At 52.4% G+C, this 17,475-nt stretch overlaps 1 protein-coding gene across 1 annotated transcript in view; it reads right to left on the reverse strand.

The window, feature by feature from the left end:
• LOC147725699 (uncharacterized) overlaps positions 1–17,475 on the reverse strand; it is a 483,091-nt gene that overhangs the window by 410,956 nt on the left and 54,660 nt on the right. The window lies entirely within an intron of this gene.

The following is a 17,475-nucleotide window of genomic DNA, read 5'->3' on the forward strand; positions in this document are numbered from 1 at the left end:
CTAATAACGACTCAGAAGCCTGCGTTTACGAAGGGCAATGACAAAAGCCAATTAAAATTATGTGCAGAGAGTGGGCGGGGCTTCAAAGCCATACTCCACTACTACATGCCTCGCAGCAGCGCATGCGCTGCCCAGGCGCGACCTAAAGAATGATGTCTGAAAAACCTGCGATGGAAGCTCAGAATGCAGGCAAAGGTCATGGTAAGGAGTCTATGCTCCATGGGAGGGACAAATACAAGATTGACAAGCTGGCACATGAATAAGAAGCAGCCAAATGAGAGTTGCAAGGAAAGCCAACCAATGGTAAGCAGCCGTCTGACCCAAAGTCCAGTGTCAGCATTTGCACTGTCCACAATAGCTCTTCAACAACTGTCTGTAGGTGAGGTCTAAAAAGGTCCCTGAATGTAAGCAGTGGAAGGATACGACTCATCCAATCAGAACACTATAAACAAAACTATGCTCCAGGAGAGGGACAGACTCAAGAAGAGGAAGGAAAGCCATGGGCAAAGACACAAGCTGATGTCTTTTACAAAACCGACTCCAAGAAATGGCGCTGTGCGAGGGGGGGTTGTAGTGAGAACTTAACCTGCAGAGATTGACCCTACTTTTTCAAAAAGTGCTTTTAAAAGAATAACACTCACGCCTCTCTGCCCATAGAACTCCTATGCAGAGCCGGACTGACCCTACTTCGTCTACTATGGGTCAGCTGGCATTGCGGCATGTCCCGGGCGGCGGGGGGTGGGGGGGGTTCTTTACTGGGCACCATCTTGGCTGCTCCTCTCTGCACTGTTTGTGGGAGGGGCCTCTGTCACTAGACACAATATTGCAAATGTGGCAGTTGCCGCCTTCAGATCACGCCAGAACATTCCGAATGTGCCCGCCGGGTCTTACTACAAAATTCCAGATGGGACTTTTCAGAACTTAACATAACATGGCCTGCAGAACTTGTTACAACTTTGCAGATGTGTCATTCAGAACTTGACACAGCATTCCAGATGTGGCCTTCATAAATGTGACACAACATTCCAAATGTGGCCAGCATCCAGAACTGCCCTCCAGAACATGACACAACATATTACATGTGACCTCCTTAAATGTGACAAGATTCCAGATGAGGTACAAAAGGGGGTAGTGATGGACGGAGCATTTGAATCAATCAAACTGTTGGAAGGCGGTAACCCCAGGGGTCAAGAGGACTCTCCTAACCACCTGGAACCTCCTCTCCCACAATTATTGCCGAGTCTGATCGAGGGGGAGTCCCCGCCGGGGAGGACTGATCGTACACACTGTCGACACACCACACTTATGAGCAGACACCACACCGTGATTCTTTATCAAGAAAGACTTTATCAAGATTTAAAGTAAAGAGCAATACACAGCGATCGAGGGACCACGAAAGTCTCGTAACGAGGGGTCGGGGAAGCAGGACAGTCTTAGGAGGCCAGCTGGCACGCCACGTACCCGGCGCACAGTTCTCAATCCTCGAACTGGGGGGTACGGGGGCTGGCAATGGGACTTGCTGTCCTACTCACTTCTGGATCAAGTTGTTCGTGAGGGTAGCGTCGATGGTTCAGCCGGACCAGAGAGTTCGTCAAGCCGCGACGAGGTCAGCAGGGCTTGGGCAGGAGTACTCCGTCATTCTCGAAAGTAGATGGAGCCGCGACAGCGTCAGCAGGGCTCCGATGTTCAGGTCTTGTGCTTCAAGAGGGAGCAGCGACAGCGTCAGCAGGCTCCGATGGTTCCGTTCCGTAGGTTCTGGGGTGAGCTGCGACGACGTCAGCAGGGCTCGCTGGGTCAGAGTCTGTTCTCCTCGAAGTCAGCCGCGATCAGATCAGCAGGGCTTTCTTGTCCAAGATACAACTGCCGATTAGGTGGAAGGCAGGCGGTCTTATAGTCGTCGAGCTCTTTGATGTCCGGACCCTCATAGGTAGGAGGCCGGAGGTCCGAGGGCCAGGCGCCTGATCGTCTGGGCGGTTGGTTCTTTGATGCTTTGGACCATGCGCCCATGGAATCCCAGACGCCCATCAGGGCCTGGAGCCAGCTCACCAGGAGGCCCAAGGTGCCATCGAAACCAGCCCCCAGGGATAGTTCAGAGGTGTGAGGGAAACCAGTTCCTCGGAAGGGGGCCGGAGGTGTGATGGAAGTCTTGGTTTCGGGTACTTGGTGAGTCGTTCACCCCCCGGGTGGATCTGGGCGCGCCGGACGCGCAGGCTTAGCGGCAGCCAGGAGAGGTCAGGGCTGCCGAAAGGAAAGAAGGCGGCCGGCCGGCCGGGGTGGCCAAACATGGAGTCCGATGGTTGCGTGTCCGGGTGCAGGCACGCGGTCGGGGGATCGTCTCAGGTCCAGTATAGGAGGGTCATGTATAGTTCTGGGTGGACGGGAATCAGTTCCACCCGTAGATCCGGGGCTGCGGAGATCAGCGAGGACCACGCCACGAGGCCAGATCCAACACAAACGCTCACACCCAGTCAAAAGATCTGGGTTTAATCCATCACCGTTCTTTAGCCCACTCTGCCACCCCAGTTCAGACATGGCCATATGCAAATTAGTCTGACCCTGTGCCTCATGGGAACAGTCCAGTCCGAACTGCCAAGCCATGTCTTTCCTGGACCGGAAACAAGCTGGGGTGGCAGAGTGGGCTAAAGAACGGTGATGGATTAAACCTAGATCTTTTGACTGGGTGTGAGTGTTTGATTGATTCAGATGCTCCGTCCATAACCACCCCCTTTTGTACCAGCCCCACCGTTGTGGCACAGTCACACCGCGCCGGGATACAGTGAGCGGGGACGTTGCGTGGACTGTGAGGTTCCCACGAGCACTTGCTGCATGGCCGGTGCAGACCTTCCGACGAACACCACCGCCCTGCGCGACCCTCGAACAAACCGTATTCATTCTGAGGCAGGGGTGGATACTAATAGAACACCCCTCAGACTCCTCCTTTACAAGCAACAACAAGCATTTACAATGCAATGGTATCGGCATTGTTAAAGTTAGAGCTATTGGCATTGCTCATGACATTATTTTTATTAATGTTTTTGTTTTTTAAACATAAATAAATGGCATTGTCATTTACAATGCCAATAGCATAATCGCTCGCAAATGCGAGACCTATTGCATTTGCATCTTCACAGAGCCACCCACACACGCACAGAGCCACCCACACACACAGAGCCACACACACACACAGAGCCACACACACACACACACACACAGAGCCACACACACACACAGAGCCACACACACACAGCCATACGGACTGTATGTTGGGGCGGCACAAGCTTAGCTCTCTGAGCTAAGTCAAACTTCTAACTCTGCTCTGACATGCCTCTTTCTGCAAATTCTCCGGCTTCTCTGCCTCTATGTATGATTTGCAGGTTACCTGGACAAACAATGCCGTTAACTTGTCAGATTCGTAAGCCGCGCATCTTACATATGGCACACAGATGCTCCAACTGAAAAATCAAAAATCAAAAAAATACAACTCTAAATCAAACCTTCTCCTGCTAAGCAGGATTATGGAATCCCTTACCTACAGAACTCAGGTTCAACTCCTATGTGCCAGACTTCTTGAAATGCTTAAAACCAAGTATTTTCAGATGCACCTAAATAACTAACATTGTTCAAAACGTTGCATTCTCTATAACCTAACCTTATTGTTTCTTCCTCATAACTGTAAAGACTCTGCTGCTCATATGTTTACAGGGAAAATAACGACCGCACAAGTTCAAAATAGGGTTGCTTTATACCTGCCAACTATTCCAATTAAAGTTCAAGGCCAATCTTCCGCCTTTGTGAAACGTTCAACCCATGAACGTCATTTAAGGTTGCCATAGTTATAGCTTCGACCCCTGGCTTGCCTCATGCTTCCCCCAGCACTGTCACGGCGATCTCCTGACCTTAGAGAACATTAGCTAACTTGTAAAAGAATAATTTATTGTTCCAAGTAATGTGGATCATCTCTGTACCTCCTGTTGCCCCTGAACAAATGAAGAGAGTAAGAAACAAATACAGGGGACAGGGAGAGAGGAGGTAAAGTTAAACAGCTTTGAGACAAAGGAAGGGTAAAATAACGAAAGGAAAAGGACACTACAAAGACATGGGTGACCAAAAGAAAACACAGGCGGATGTATGCTTGAGAGAGACAAAGAGGGTTGAAAGAGACACCAATAATGCTGTGACAAACAGGTGAAAAACACAGATAAGGGAGTATGAGGAGGGAGAAAGATGACTGTAAAAAGAGATAGAACAGTTGAGAAAGTTAGGTGAGAGAGGGACTGGGCCCCCCGCATTCTAGTCTGGCGGTTTATACTGTTCCCAAGACCTTCGGGACACGACCCCTAAACGGACCCTACACTGGCCTCCCTGCACATTGGTCCAGTGGTCGTCTCGTACCCTGGACCTTCGGGACACGACCCCTGGCTTCCCAGCATTGATGCTCCCGAAGCGCCCCTGAGACGACCGGGTGTTATCGTCATCGGAGCACTGTGGCGGGCTCTTTAGAACGGCTGGAGGTGGAGATAAATTGCGATATTGCAGTTATGTGTTAGCGAGCCCCGAGCTCTGTCCCGCTGAAAATATCACGCTGAGACTCGTGGAGTCCATCGCGTTTGAGTCTGCAGCGCCATCCAGGAGTTGCTGTTTCTGTTTCGGCAGGGATGCAGGGTTGAGGCATTGTTGTACCCTGCTGCGACCCGGAACAAAGGCCACTGGTTCTCGGAACGCAATCGCTGGGACAGAGCTGCGCTGGGACGGAGACAGCATTTCAACGGAGAGCAGAGGGACTCGCTATGATCACTGGTCATTTGCCTGCTGGGCCACGAAGTAAGCGCTTGAGTCCATCCAGGTGGGTCCTACTACTTTACACACTAAAGCATGAGTGCGGGGTCCTGCTCACGGAAAGCAGTTATTCTGGGTCACATTGGAATGCCTCTCAGAATGGCATTAGCGTCTCACCAGCACAGACTTGTGGGCCATTGCCCTCTCCAATGTCCATTGGCAAAGACGCATTCAACGATTCAGTTAACGTTCTCAGCGGTCATCCCCCCCCCCCCCCCCCCCCCCCACCAGAGCCAGGCGGGGCTTTGCTTTCTTCTCAATACAGCAGCAGCGTGAACATGGCTCGGTCGACCATTAGAGAGAGAGAGAACCAGCTTCAGACGGAAGCGCAGAGACCGCGGCGGCGGTTGGGCCCACGGAGCTCCGCCCTGCGTGACGAGGTGCTCACGTGACCGAGTAGCCGCCACCGCCCGGAAACCTGGAGGCAGTCAGAACAGCCCTCGGTTTTTTGCATTGGTAAGCATGAGCGTGCTGAATACGGCAGAAGGTTTTACGGCATCCATCTTTGAATGGGAGTAGTCTCCTCTTTAGCAGCGCCGCGCGCTGGTATGCAGACTCCCCCTGCATTCCAGCAGGCGCTCGTTGCGATCCAGGCTGCATTAGCACTGTGGAGACAAGACCTGACCGCGTGCACACCGTTATCCTATGGGGAAACGCTACGCGCGGCCAGGTCTTGTCTCACTTCGGTGTTCTCAGAGTGCTGAGACCCCGATAATAGTTCTCTGGCGAGAACGGGCTTTCAGCGCGTTATAGCCGAGACCTAAAAAGGATAACACAAAAGTGTGGCAGGGTATGCTCAGACGTGAGTCCCTTGCTCACTTTGCCACTGGATTCAAGCAAGCCGGGCTGAAGACGGCTGAAATGCCAGAAACCGGTCCTCGGAAGCTTGTTTCCGGTCCAGGGAAGACATGGCTTGGCAGTTCGGGCTGGACTGTTCCCATGAGGCACAGGGTCAGACTGATTTGCATATAGCCATGTCTGAACTGGGGTGGCAGAGTGGGCTAAAGAACGGTGATGGATTAAACCCAGATCTTTTGACTGGTTGTGAGTGTTTGATTGGTTCAGATGCTCCGTCCATCACCACCCCCTTTTGTAAACATTCCAGATGTGGGTAACCTTCAGGACTTGACACAACATTCCACCTGTGGCCTCCATAAAAGTGACAAGTGTCCAGATAATGACAGCCTCTAAAACGTCATGCAACATTCCAGATGCAGCCTCCAGAACCTGGCACAGTATTACAGATGCAGCCTTGTTTGAGCCCAGATGTGGCTCCCGACCCCCACGGGAGGCCTCGGGGTGACACTGCCCCCGTTTCTGCTGCTTAAAGCTCCCCACCTGCACCCCATCATGGCTCTGACTCACTCTGAACTTTGAGGACGCATAAAGGGGTACCCCTCTTTCACTCTTGCACCATGGCAGCCCTCAGCCCTCCCGTGGCGCACAGTACCGTGAGGAGACATCAAGGCGCTAGAAGGGAAGAAGGCACTGGAAACAGTCCAACAGCACTCTGACTCGAGGCGGACGACCTTACAATGCGGCAAGGCCGCTCAGTGGGTGGAGCACCTGCTGCGGAGAGGTCTGTGTGAACCTCACCGGCCACAGATGACAGTGGGCTGACTCAGACCTTTATCTTTCCGAAGTACAGACAATAGGTGATTCTGCCATGAGTGATGGGGACAGCTGCTGCTAGAGGGAAAGAAGCAGTTGTGTCTCAGAGCTCTGTTCACACCTGTAACCCACCCAGGCTTGCTCGTGAAAGGCTTCGCTGCACCCCCTGCCAGACACAGCCACCCAGACACAGCCACCCAGACACAGCCACCCAGCCCCCCCAGACACAGGCCAGGATGAAGGCACAGACAGTATTGAGGCGGGGAAAGGGGGGGCACCCCTCTCTCTGCACTCCCGGCCAGACACAGCCCCCGAGACACAGGCCAGGATGAAGGCACAGACAGTATTGAGGCGGGGGGGCACCCCTCTCTCTGCACTCCCGGCCAGACACAGCCCCCCAGACACAGGCCAGGATGAAGGTACAGACAGTAAAGAGGCGGGGAGGAGGGGGAATACCCATCTCTCTGCGCCCCCTGTTAGACACCCCCCAGACACAGCCACCCAGCCCTCCAGACACAGGACAGGGTGAAGGCACAGGCAGTATTGAGGCCAGGCGGGGCGGGGGGGGGGGCACCCCTCTCTCTGCACTCCCGGCCAGACACAGCCCCCGAGACACAGGCCAGGATGAAGGCACAGACAGTATTGAGGCGGGGGGCACCCCTCTCTCTGCACTCCCGGCCAGACACAGCCCCCCAGACACAGGCCAGGATGAAGGTACAGACAGTAAAGAGGCGGGGAGGAGGGGGAATACCCATCTCTCTGCACCCCCTGTTAGACACCCCCCAGACACAGCCACCCAGCCCTCCAGACACAGGACAGGGTGAAGGCACAGGCAGTATTGAGGCCAGGCGGGGCGGGGGGCACCCCTCTCTCTGCACTCCCGGCCAGACACAGCCCCCCAGACACAGGCCAGGATGAAGGTACAGACAGTATTGAGGCGGGGAGGAGGGGGAATACCCATCTCTCTGCACCCCCTGTTAGACACCCCTCAGACACAGCCACCCAGCTCTCCAGACACAGGACAGGGTGAAGGTACAGACAGTATTGAGGCCAGGCGGGGCGAGGGGGGGGGGCACCCCTCTCTCTGCACTCCCGGCCAGACACAGCCCCCGAGACACAGGCCAGGGTGAAGGTACAGACAGTAATGAGGCGAGGGGAGGGGGGGCATCCCTCTCTCTGCACTCCCGGCCAGACACAGCCACCCAGCCCCCCAGACACAGGCCAGGATGAAGGCACAGACAGTATTGAGGCGGGGAAAGGGGGGCACCCCTCTCTCTGCACTCCCGGCCAGACACAGCCCCCGAGACACAGGCCAGGATGAAGGTACAGACAGTAAAGAGGCGGGGAGGAGGGGGAATACCCATCTCTCTGCACCCCCTGTTAGACACCCCCCAGACACAGCCACCCAGCCCTCCAGACACAGGACAGGGTGAAGGCACAGGCAGTATTGAGGCCAGGCGGGGCGGGGGGCACCCCTCTCTCTGCACTCCCGGCCAGACACAGCCCCCCAGACACAGGCCAGGATGAAGGTACAGACAGTATTGAGGCGGGGAGGAGGGGGAATACCCATCTCTCTGCACCCCCTGTTAGACACCCCTCAGACACAGCCACCCAGCTCTCCAGACACAGGACAGGGTGAAGGTACAGACAGTATTGAGGCCAGGCGGGGCGGGGGGGGGGGTGGGGGGGGGCACCCCTCTCTCTGCACTCCCGGCCAGACACAGCCCCCGAGACACAGGCCAGGGTGAAGGTACAGACAGTAATGAGGCGAGGGGAGGGGGGGCATCCCTCTCTCTGCACTCCCGGCCAGACACAGCCACCCAGCCCCCCAGACACAGGCCAGGATGAAGGCACAGACAGTATTGAGGCGGGGGAGAGGGGGGCATACCCATCTCCCTGCACCCCCTGTTAGACACACCCCTAGACTCAGCCACCCAGACACAGCCACCCAGCCCTCCAGACACAGGACAGGGTGAAGGCACAGCCAGTATTGAGGCGGGGGGCACCCCTCTCTCTGCACTCCCGGCCAGACACAGCCCCCCAGACACAGGCCAGGATGAAGGTACAGACAGTAAAGAGGCGGGGAGGAGGGGGAATACCCATCTCTCTGCACCCCCTGTTAGACACCCCCCAGACACAGCCACCCAGCCCTCCAGACACAGGACAGGGTGAAGGCACAGGCAGTATTGAGGCCAGGCGGGGCGGGGGGCACCCCTCTCTCTGCACTTCCGGCCAGACACAGCCCCCCAGACACAGGCCAGGATGAAGGTACAGACAGTATTGAGGCGGGGAGGAGGGGGAATACCCATCTCTCTGCACCCCCTGTTAGACACCCCTCAGACACAGCCACCCAGCTCTCCAGACACAGGACAGGGTGAAGGTACAGACAGTATTGAGGCCAGGCGGGGCGAGGGGGGGGGCACCCCTCTCTCTGCACTCCCGGCCAGACACAGCCCCCGAGACACAGGCCAGGGTGAAGGTACAGACAGTAATGAGGCGAGGGGAGGGGGGGCACCCCTCTCTCTGCACTCCCGGCCAGACACAGCCACCCAGCCCCCCAGACACAGGCCAGGATGAAGGCACAGACAGTATTGAGGCGGGGGAGAGGGGGGCATACCCATCTCCCTGCACCCCCTGTTAGACACACCCCTAGACTCAGCCACCCAGACACAGCCACCCAGCCCTCCAGACACAGGACAGGGTGAAGGCACAGACAGTATTGAGGCGGGGGAGAGGGGGGCATACCCATCTCCCTGCACCCCCTGTTAGACACACCCCTAGACTCAGCCACCCAGACACAGCCACCCAGCCCCCCAGACACAGGCCAGGGTGAAGGCACAGACAGTAATGAAACTGCACAGTACGGGGTCGGCTGGGTGATGGAGACTGAGCGCCGACGGGCACTGCCCTGAGGGCTGGGACGGATGGGCTGGGTCGGCTGACAGGACATGCACCAAAGTGTCTGGCACAGCAGTGCCAAGGCTGAGGTACAAGTGGGAACGCAGCCCCTCAAAGGCACGTGCGAGGCCTGCGGAGAGGCTGGAGCCACTTGAAAGCAGGTTGGGCTGGGTACAGAGTCAGTCACACGTCCGGCCACTGCCTGGAAAAGGAGCAGAAGGGAAGGGGCTCTGTCGTTTTCAGGACAGGCCCATGAGGCTGAAAGAATGGGAGGGCTGAGGAGGAGTCAGTCACACGTCAGGCCGGAGCCTCTACATGTCGGGAGGGCAGGAGAGAGTCAGTCACACGTCAGACCACAGCCTGTGAAGGTCGATAGAGCTGGAGAGAGTCAGTCACACGTCAGACCACAGCCAGTGAAGGTCGATAGAGCTGGAGAGAGTCAGTCACACGTCAGACCGGAGCCTCTACAGGTCGGTAGGGCTGGGGAAGAGTCACTCCCACATCAGGCCGGAGCCTCTACCGGTCGGATTCCGGAGGGCAGGAGAGAGTCAGTCACACGTCAGACCACAGCCAGTGAAGGTCGATAGAGCTGGAGAGAGTCAGTCACTGCTGACAGGCAGTACATTAGACCTCATGATCTGAAGCGTTCCTGCAGCCCCGGAAGCTGTGGGGGGTCCGCTCAGACCGCAGGGGCGCTGGGTAATTTACTGACAACAAATGAGAGGGAAAAAAGCGTTAATTATAGCTTCCGCCTGACCCTGTCCCTGTAAACAGTGGTTAAGGGGCCCCCACAGCTTACCCCCTCCCGCCCCACATACCTGTAATTATATCAGGCAGCCTGGAGCTTGGGGGAGGGGTAAAGGGGGTGGTGGGGTGAAGGGGGTGGAGGGAGGGCATCACAGGGCGCGGACACCGCACACCAGGCACCAGAGTTCTATTGTAGCTCTTTCAAGACACCGGGACTTATTTACAAACAAATTGAGCATCCGCTGCGTCACTTTGTTGGGCGCACCAGCGGCGCACTGGGCTTCCCCATATTTACAAGGCCACGTGAAGCCGCCCTGTGTGACTTTTCATGGCCTCGCAAATATGGCCCCCTTTCACGCATAGTTTTCTCTGCGTGAAAGGGGCGTTCCATGGGCGATGCTGTGGGCGTTCCATGGGCGTTGCTGTGGGCGTTCCATGGGCGTTGCTGTGGGCGTTCCATGGGCGCTGCTGTGGGCGTTCCATGGGCGCTGCTGTGGGCGTTCCATGGGCGTTGCTGTGGGCGTTCCATGGGCGTTGCTGTGGGCGTTCCATGGGCGTTGCTGTGGGCGTTTCATAGGTGTTGCTGTGGGCGTTCCATGGGCGTTGCTGTGGGCGTTCCATGGGTGTTGCTGTGGGCGTTCCATGGGTGTTGCTGTGGGCGCTCCATGGGCGATGCTGTGGGCGTTCCATGGGTGTTGCTGTGGGTGTTCCATGGGCGTTCCATGGGCGATGCTGTGGGCGTTCCATGGGCGATGCTGTGGGCGTTCCATGGGCGATGCTGTGGGCGTTCCATGGGCGTTGCTGTGGGCGTTCCATGGGCGTTGCTGTGGGCGTTCCATGGGCGTTGCTGTGGGCGTTCCATGGGCGATCCATGGGCGTTGCTGGGGGCGTTGCTGTGGGCGTTCCATGGGCGTTGCTGTGGGTGTTCCATGGGCGATGCTGTGGGCGTTCCATGGGCGTTGCTGTGGGCGTTGCTGTGGGTGTTCCACGGGCGTTGCTGTGGGCGTTCCATGGGTGTTGCTGTGGGCGTTCCATGGGCGTTGCTGTGGGCGTTCCATGGGCGTTGCTGTGGGCGTTCCACGGGCATTGCTGTGGGCGTTCCATGGGCGTTGCTGCGGGCGTTCCATGGGCATTGCTGTGGGCGTTCCATGGGCGTTGCTGTGGGCGTTCCATGGGCATTGCTGTGGGCGTTGCTGTGGGCGTTGCTGTGGGCGTTCCATGGGTGTTGCTGTGGGCGTTCCATGGGCGATGCTGTGGGCGTTCCATGGACGTTGCTGTGGGTGTTCCATGGGCAATGCTGTGGGTGTTCCATGGACGTTTCTGTGGGTGTTCCATGGGTGTTGCTGTGGGCGTTCCATGGGCGATGCTGTGGGCGTTCCATGGGCGTTGCTGCGGGCGTTCCATGGGCGATGCTGTGGGCGTTCCATGGGCGTTGCTGTGGGTGTTCCATGGGCATTGCTGTGGGCGTTGCTGTGGGCGTTCCATGGGCGATGCTGTGGGCGTTCCATGGGCGTTGCTGTGGGCGTTCCATGGGCGTTGCTGTGGGTACTCCATGGGCGTTGCTGTGGGCGTTCCACGGGCATTGCTGTGGGCGTTCCACGGGTGTTGCTGTGGGCGTTCCATGGGTGTTGCTGTGGGCGTTCCATGGGTGTTGCTGTGGGCGTTCCATGGGCGTTGCTGTGGGCGTTCCACGGGCATTGCTGTGGGCGTTCCATGGGCGTTGCTGCGGGCGTTCCATGGGCATTGCTGTGGGCGTTCCATGGGCGTTGCTGTGGGCGTTCCATGGGCATTGCTGTGGGCGTTGCTGTGGGCGTTCCATGGGCGATGCTGTGGGCGTTCCATGGACGTTTCTGTGGGTGTTCCATGGATGTTGCTGTGGGTGTTCCATGGGTGTTGCTGTGGGTGTTCCATGGGCGTTGCTGTGGGCGTTCCATGGGCGTTGCTGTCGGGGTTCCATGGGCATTGCTGTGGGCGTTCCATGGGCGTTGCTGTGGGCGTTCCATGGGTGTTGCTGTGGGCGCTCCATGGGCGATGCTGTGGGTGTTCCATGGGCGTTCCATGGACGTTGCTGTGGGTGTTCCATGGATGTTGCCGTGGGTGTTCCATGGGCAATGCTGTGGGTGTTCCATGGACGTTTCTGTGGGTGTTCCATGGATGTTGCTGTGGGTGTTCCATGGGTGTTGCTGTGGGTGTTCCATGGGCGTTGCTGTGGGCGTTCCATGGGCGTTGCTGTCGGTGTTCCATGGGCATTGCTGTGGGCGTTCCATGGGCGTTGCTGTGGGCGTTCCATGGGTGTTGCTGTGGGCGCTCCATGGGCGATGCTGTGGGTGTTCCATGGGCGTTCCATGGACGTTGCTGTGGGTGTTCTATGGATGTTGCTGTGGGCGTTCCATGGGTGTTGCTGTGGGCGTTCCATGGGTGTTGCTGTGGGCGTTCCATGGGTGTTGCTGTAGGCGTTCCATCGGTGTTGCTGTGGGTGTTCCATGGGTGTTGCTGTGGGCGTTCCATGGGTGTTGCTGTGGGCGTTCCATGGGTGTTGCTGTGGGCGTTCCATGGGCGTTGCTGTGGGCGTTCCAAGGGCATTGCTGTGGGCGTTCCATGGGCGTTGCTGCCGGCGTTCCATTGGCATTGCTGTGGGCGTTCCATGGGCGTTGCTGTGGGCGTTCCATGGGCATTGCTGTGGGCGTTGCTGTGGGCGTTCCATGGGCGATGCTGTGGGCGTTCCATGGACGTTGCTGTGGGTGTTCCATGGATGTTGCTGTGGGTGTTCCATGGATGTTGCTGTGGGTGTTCCATGGGCAATGCTGTGGGTGTTCCATGGACGTTGCTGTGGGTGTTCCATGGATGTTGCTGTGGGTGTTACAGCATGAAAAATGGGACCCCCTCAAAAAGATAAGTTGCGACCAAGGAACAGAGGGGAGAAAGGAGATTTATTCTAGAAAATTGTTCCTTCTGTGGTCATAAGAATCAGATAAGCAAAATACGTCTAATAATTTAAGAGTGGTGACAGAATTAATTAACAATGTTTACTTTACCATGGTTTTTATTTTCATTTAATGTGATTTTTTCATTTCATTTTTTTCATTTTTTACATAAAAAGTCATGATTTATCATAGATACATTTAACAAACTATTATTTTTTACTTTTAAGGAAACATATAATTATAACACATCAGTAATAGAAAAGTTTATACAAAAAGATAATACACAATTAATTTTGAAACAGCCACCTGATATTAGAAACTCAAATCAATTCACTACCATACATACATGCATACCACAATCACACTACCAAAAGGGAAAAAAAGGGAGAAACTAGATGTTGATTGACAAGTACACAATTTGTCTAATTCTAGGGTCTCAAAAAGAGTTCGAGACCCCCGCACATGATAGGTCGACGCGCGTTTCGGTGGATGAACCACCTTCCTCAGGACCTTTTTTCTCTTGTGGATCAAGAAATATCAGGGGACCTAAAAAGAATTTATGTACAAAAGAGAAAAAAATATATCTGTCACCAACCCTTCTCATAATAATTTACAAACACAAACACATCTAAAAAAATGACATTGTTTAAATCTAACATGGCTACTCCTCACAAGACCAGTGGTTGCGCAAAAACACTATGCACTGAGGCCAATTGCTCTGATAAAAGGTTCATTCTATACTGATGTGGATGGGCGGTGGTTTGGATATTGGACTCTAGTAGCATGAAAATAGAAAGAATTACTCTCCATATTATTTGACTAGGATCCCTTGTATGTTAGTTTAAAACACTAGAGACATAGACATAGACCAAAGCATGGTTCTACTTACGGTAAACGACAATCAAATTTATATTTCTTTGCTGTTCAGTTTCTAGATCTTTAGACCACGATACTTGTAGGAGGCACCTGCATAGAGGGATACAATAACCCTTACTCTATCTTCTGTGGCCAAATGAGCACAACCTGCAATGCCTGACAACAGTCAGTCTTACCAGTTTTCGTTGCGAGATAGGGCGTAATTACTTCAACCTGTTCCGAGATAATTCTCCAGGGAGTCAATTTAAAACTGTAAAGCAAGAAGTACCCATTTATGAATATAATTTCTAACTTTGGTTTATGAGCACACTATTTGGACAAGGTAGAGACGTCCTAAATGGTATGGTGTTTAACTATATACCTTTTAATAACTGATGATGCCCTCAATGGTGCAATACGGATCGACAAAAAGTGGTCTCAATAGCTGCAGTCTGCAAAAATACGACAAGAAACCATATCGTCGGATATTTTACATTGTGGTGCATAGGGTTCTTCAGATGAATAATGATAAGATGCTCTTACATTTTATTATTAGCACTTAAAAGCATTCCTCTCTTTATTCCGAGTTGTAACGCCGTGTATCAGCCGGGAATTGTAGGTATTTCTTTCTTTGGTCAAATAAGTGACCCCTTTCTTTATACAGCATTCATCTGTAGTATGAGAAAGTTTGAAATGTTTGTGCAACCGGAAGTATGTGAAATTCTATAACGTCGCTAGTCTCATGCGTCTTGTGGCAAGATGAAAAACGGCACAATTTAAGCGCTAAGGTAAGACGGTTAGTGAAAGGTAGCATGAAGCCTCTAGTATCACGAGATATATAGCCATGTTAATGGTGGCAGGAAATTAAACTGATGTTACAGACAAGCATACAGCCCATGGCAAAATGAAAAACGACACGATTTACGTGCTAAGGTAAAGCGGATTTGTACAAGGTTGCGTGAAACCTCTAGTGTCGCGAGATTTATCTCCATAATAGCGACGGCAGAAAATTAAGCCGATATCGTAAACAAGCAAGTAGTCATTCAATTGGAAACTTACTTGAACGTAAGGGATCACGGAGTCTATCTTAATCTTCCTCGGCGGTCGGCGATAAGCGACCCACTGCGTCTCCAAACGGGTTTATAACCCCTCCCTTCGTGTATGAGCTCGCAGATAATTATATCGCGAGACTACGGATACTGGGCTACAAACGACATAGAGGATGGACTCTTCTTTTAAGGTGGAGTAAACATACAAAGCGGACACTACTCTATTGTCTTATCAGGTTTAGAGGAGACATAAAGAGTGGACACTCCTTTATTACTTGTATCGTGGTAGGGTGAACATTGAAGTTAGATATTAATTTGTTAGTCCATTTAACAGTTTTTTACCGTCGCCTATATTGTAATATGACATATCGGGCTTGCTAGTCAATAACTATAACGTTGGTTGTAGTTGGAAGGTAAAACTGTATTTCGAAAAGAAAAGAAAGTCAACGTGAGAGAACACTAAAAAAGTCCATAAACAATAAGTTCCAATGATAGTCAGTGATGGAGTACAATGAATAAAATTAGCTCCGCCCCGAAGGCAAATGACATAAATTAAATATCAGACAGGGAAAGCCCTCTGTGTACATACTGGCCTGGTACAGCAGGATAATCTATAAGTACTGAATGATGCATAGTAACGCGATACATAGGGGAAAAAGACCAAAATTTCAAGGTGTAATCATGAGCTGGTCACTCAGGATTGGGTACTGAGGTATTAAGTTTATTTGGGAAAGAGGTATGTATATATTCATCTTGTGACATACCACGATATTTCCTCATTCAGTCCATGTTTCACACTATCGAGATGGTATATCCAAAAGGTTTCTCGTTTCTTGCGGGTAATTTCATTGGGCTGACCTGTTTTAGGGATTACTTTCTCTAATATTGTCCATTTAATGTCCTGCTCCGAGTGGTTTTTATCAAGACAATGTTGGACTAGGGGTGCCAACAATTTTCTAGTCTTGATGGCCGACTTGTGTTCGCTGAAACGAACGCGAAATTCACGACCAGTTTCTCCTACATAGGCCAGTCCACAGCTGCAGAAGAGGATATAGACAATATTGCTACTGCGACAGTTGGTCAAATGTCGTAGTTTTATCTCTCTATCGTTGTATCTAATGGTTTCCGAGATAATAGCTGCGTCACATGCGTGGCATGAGCCACATCTGTGATTTCCTAGGACAGCCGGTAAGCCAGTAATAGAACGTAGATTTTCTGAAGGGACACTTCAGTAGTTAGTTCACTTATTTCTAACCGCTGCTCCAGGGACTGGATGATGCTGATAATAGAAACAGCTAAAGATATAGCATCCACACTCCTACAAGAAATCAATGACCTGGAAACCAAACTTAATGCATCTACGGCAGTGGATGAAGCTAAGAGCAGTCTAGAAAAAATACAAACTGAAATGAAGGACTTTGAGACTTACCTAACTAACAAAAAGACAGAGAAGTTGAGAAAGGATGTTAGGTGGTTTACCAAAGAAAAAATCTATCCTTATCTTACCCCCAACTACTATCAGGAAGGAACACAAGGTAATTATAACCCTAACTACAATACCAACTCTGGGAGGAGATACACAAACTTCTCTGACTCTGGCTCCTCGGGATCAGATGGGGATAATTACCAAGAAATGAATAATGGGCAATATAACTCTAGACCTTTTAGAGGTAGATCCACCCAACGTCCATTTAATGGAAGGGGTTTTTTACCCCGGGGCCAATACAGAGGGAGGAATGTACGATGGCAGGACCAGGCACAAGCCCAAATGAGCCCTCAACCTCCACAACAGTATGTGAGGACACGCAATCAGCAGTACTGGTGGTAGGAAATATAAAGGATCCCAATTCCATAACTGCAGAGAATCTACCAATTTACAACCTGTCTTCCCTACCACTTAAACCCGAGGATATACAAATCCTCAGTAAGGAATTATCTTTTGTCCCGAGTACATACTTGAACAAATTTAAATTACATGAAGATTTGTTTGCCTTCTTCCGAAAAGTGAGATTGAATAAATTCTTCTCTGATCGACCTCAACAGGAGGAAGACAACAATCTTTCCGGGTGTAAACCTCCATCGACCTTCACTCCGACACTGGACATGGTAAGTACTGACGTAAGAATATTTGAACAAAGTGTTCTTCAAGACATTGCAAAAATTGTGAAAAATCCTTACAAACCTAAACCTAATCTATCTAGTTTAGAAACTGCATCTCTTAATGACTTGAAAATAAATTCTTCAGTCATTATTAAACCTTGTGATAAAGGTGGAGGTATCACCATATTTGACAGAACCACTTATAATGAGAAAATGTCTGAGATGTTGGCAGTAACAGACCATTATAGACCAGCTCAACGGAAAGAACTGGAAAGACTTAACAAGCATATTCAGGAACTTACTCGTGTAGCATTCACAGATGGGCTCATCTGTGATGATGAATATGTCTTCTTGAATAAATCCTCCCCTGTTACTTCTGCTCTCTATGGTCTGCCCAAAACTCATAAATCAGAAACGAATCCTCCCATGCGACCCATAATATCGACCATTGGGTC

Source organism: Lissotriton vulgaris, chromosome 3_2 (assembly GCF_964263255.1).
Source record: "Lissotriton vulgaris chromosome 3_2, aLisVul1.2, whole genome shotgun sequence".
Lineage (NCBI taxonomy): Eukaryota > Metazoa > Chordata > Amphibia > Caudata > Salamandridae > Lissotriton > Lissotriton vulgaris.